Source organism: Miscanthus floridulus, chromosome 10 (assembly GCF_019320115.1).
Source record: "Miscanthus floridulus cultivar M001 chromosome 10, ASM1932011v1, whole genome shotgun sequence".
Classification (NCBI taxonomy): domain Eukaryota; kingdom Viridiplantae; phylum Streptophyta; class Magnoliopsida; order Poales; family Poaceae; genus Miscanthus; species Miscanthus floridulus.
Genome location: NC_089589.1, coordinates 16,122,254 through 16,126,263, shown reverse-complemented (window position 1 = coordinate 16,126,263; position 4,010 = coordinate 16,122,254).

Genomic DNA, 4,010 nt, shown 5'->3' with positions numbered 1-4,010 from the left:
CCAATGTTGGGAAACAATTCCTAACAAGTGGAAAGGGCGAACAATGAGCAAGATGGGGTCTGCGCTGATCTGTTCATTCAATGGGGTTCAAGCACCCTTACATGAGGTGCACTCACCCCCTTTTACAGGTTACTGTACATGAAAGAGTTCTTTTATGACTGTACCCTTTGACAGTACATGTATATTCACAAGCTTCCAGGGGTATCCTGGGTCTTCTCCATGTGTCTTGAACGGATGGGCCGCATCTTATGTCTACTGGATGCCCATCCAATCTTCGAGGTATACGCACAATGGTAGTGTCCCTTTGGATGGAGAAGGTCCGCCAACGCCGTCCCGTGGCATGCCTTCGCCCTTCCGTCCGGGCTCCTCGCGGTGTCCTCCGCTGCATGCTTGGAGCCTTCGCCTAGGTCTTCGTTGCCTTCGCCTATTTCACCTCTGCTGCCGAAGGCCCCTACACGATTCCTGCAGTGATTCACGTACACAGACTTTTAATGTTAGCGTTCGCCCGGTGAGGGGGAAGCCCTGCTTTCACGGCTCATATATGTGTCCTCGAGCCTTCGCCCATTGTGAGAGCCCCGGGCGGAGGCGCCTGCCAGCCTGCATATCTCATGAAGTGATTCGTATTATCAAGGTTATCGTTAGTTCATCTTCGATGAGGAGATGATATTGGACCTTCGCATATTCACATATCTGCGTCCCAACAACAGGAACAGTTTTTCTCTCTCCTCTCTCCTCCTCTCACCTGCTCCCACTGGCTCTGTGAAAGGAGGAGAGATAAAAACGGCTCATGTAAATAGTGTATAAACAGTGAATATGTCAGAGAAGCTGGAGCCGATAGGAGCTGTATCAAAGGGGGCTTAATAGTTAATATCGCTCTAGCTTCAACAGCCCTAGCCCTTGGCCTATAAAACAAGGCCTCTATTTCACGGGAGAGGCTAATCACGCCTGGCCAATCGGATCACGAAGAAAGGCAGCCGCCACAAAGGCGCCATCCATCCAGAAGCTCGGAGCGGATCGACGGACGGCCGCACGCCCGCACCTGCACGCCGAGGAGAAGATTAATGCACGTACACAGCCTGGCGGCGCCAGGACCGAGGAGGAGATCCAGAGAAGAGGGCCGCCAGCTCTCAACGGCAGCAGCATCGCTGCGCTGCAGCAGCCTGCCATAAGGTGCTGTGCATCTACGAGAGAGGGAGGCTAATGGACCCCCCGCTAATCAACCGAAGGCAGCCGTAGCAGGTGCCACGCGAAGGTTGCCGGAGACGGGAGGCGCGCATCCTTCTTCTCGATCACCTGCATCACGCGCCGCAGGCCGCCGAGCCGCTAATCCGTTAGCGACAGCGCCCATACAAAGGAAGAGAGGAGGGATCTAGACAGCCAAAGACGGGAGCAGAAGGCGCCGAGGAGCACAGGCACGAGAGAGATGATGATCACGCCCGACTGATCACATCGCGTCGCCGGCCAGAGGGCTGCACCGGGAGGAGATGGCTACACACCTGTTGCATGTACGCCTGTGCCAAGCAACGCAGCGCATCGAGGAGCACTGCATCGATGCAGCCCCTGCTCATCTAGCTACTCCATCCACGAGCAACGCGCTGTACACGGAAGAAGGTGCCCGGGTCACTTATAGCTTGGCCCCACCGGATAGAGAGAGAAAGAAGGGAGTGTACAGGGACACAAGGTTACGAGAGAAGGGTATTTTGGACATCGTCATCCGTTGGGTCCACATGTCAGGGCTGTCAAACGGTAGAAACCTAACAGTAGGTGGACGGAATAGGGTGGACGACAAAAAAGTTCCGGCTAATGGCATCTGTGAGTGCTTGAACTTTTTAGTGGTCTGTAGACAATGACTATCTTTTATAATGGCATACAGATGAAATGGATATAGATAAAAGACTCAAAAAGAAAGAAGCAACATCTGTGATCGAAGCTGCTCTTGGCCAGGATCTGCACTCGGCGACGGGAAGGCAGCTGTGGACCTCGTCTCAAGCTCAAGCACCATCCGGCCCTGCAGCTGCTCGACGGAGCGCACCGCCGCCAGCCTCTCTCTAAATCGTCCTGTGTAAGTGACTAAGCATCATCGCTGTCGCCGGCGTAGACTGCGTGCGGACGGCCCTGAGGCGAACGCGGCGGGCGGAGGCAACATGGACCAACCATGGAGAGGACGGAGTTCGTCATGGAGCCTGCGGACCACGCCATTGCCGATGCTGAGCTCGACGGCGGCGACGGTGGTACTACTGTGCGTCAGCAAGCGATTGGGACGGAGTCGCAGAGGAGAAGGTGGATATATTTTCCTATCACGGGTTGAAACCGTGAACCGTGGGTTCCAAACCGCAAACGTAACATTTCTTACGGATTGGGTTGGGTTTTATCCAGAAACCGGTTTAACCAGACCATGTACAGGCCTAATTCGAGGTATGCAGCTTGTGCTTGCTCTTTATCTAAAAAAACTAGATGCCCCATTATATATGTTTTGTAAAATTTTTTGCCATTTGTAACTTATGGAGATCAACTTCTTAGTGGTGGTCAAGTCATGGGACTAGCTACCACCCCCCAATTATGTGAATTGATTGAAATGACCGTGATGGCTAAGATGGACTGAATTAGACAACTTAAAACTCTATTTCTAACTATGGTCTCTAATTCCAAACCTAAGCAAAACCTATACAATAAATAAACTAACTAAACGTGTAGCTATGGTTTTGCTAGGTGTGTTGCTATTTCTACCGTAAAAGAGTTATACAACCTAAGTTTCAATCCTATCAACTAAGCTAGGAAAGATAAAGCTCACACCCAAGATTGCAATGTAAATGCGGAAGCTAAAGAGCAAGGTAGAGATGCAAACTCTCGTCGACGACTCCGGTATTTTTATCGAGGTATTGAGAAGCGCTCAAGCTTTCCCCTAGTCCTCGTTGGAGCCCCTCGCAAGGAATCCCACGCAAGGGCCAAGCTTTCGGTCGGGTAACTCCGTGGATAGCCTCGAGCCTTCCCCACGCGCAAGTGGGTCTCCGATGTGCCTTCCGGCAAGCCTCTCCCGGACCATTCCCCGCCATCTTCACTATCAAGCTTCCAGCCAAAACATCATGGGCCTTGTTCCCTTTGGTACACGGTGGCGGTCACACCACAAACGCGTTGTTGGTATGGTCTCGCAAGACTACAAGCCCCTCTGAGTACAACAATGGTGCGCGTAAGCACCGAGTGGCAAGAGGTATGCAAACCTCACTAAACACTAGTCCTAAACCTAGAGCAAGTGCATATGAGCGTGGGCTAACTAACCTAAGCACTTCGCAAAACATCTACGCTAATCACCAAGTGTATCACTAAGCACTATGCATGTGGAGAGCACTAGAATGAAGTATCACCTCTCTTGGTATGTTTCTTAGCTTCTCCACACCTTTTTTTGGGCTGGTTTGAGCACCTATATATAGCCCCAATGGAAGATATGGCCATTGGAAGTCATATGTATAGGTTATATATGACATTGGAAGTCATATGTATAGGTTATATATGACTGGATGCGTCCGGTGGCATATATGACTTCAGCGTCCGGTGTCTCACAACGGCTATATGTGACAGAACTAGCCGTTGCCAACCATTGCAGGTTATATAGGTACCGGACGCGTCCAGTCACATATGACTGCGTCCGGTGCAAGTCACCGGACTCATCCTATGCGCTTTGCGTCTCTCTGTAACCTTTCTGGAGTGCACCGGACTCTCATGAACAGTACTACCGTCGCGTCCGGTCGTCATATATGACAGCGTCTGGTTGTTGCTGTGCAGGTTATATATGCATGTCATATATGCATCGGTCGCGTCCAGTCATATATGACAACGTCCGGTCATTGCTGTGCCGGTCATATATGCATCGAATATGTCCGGTCATTGCTGTGCAGGTCATATATGACTTGTTTCTTCATAATCATTGCGTCCGGCTTGGTTGCAACTTCCGTGGCTTGAACTTTGCTTGATCATGTAGGTTTTTAATATAATATGTCTTGTGAGGTGTTGAT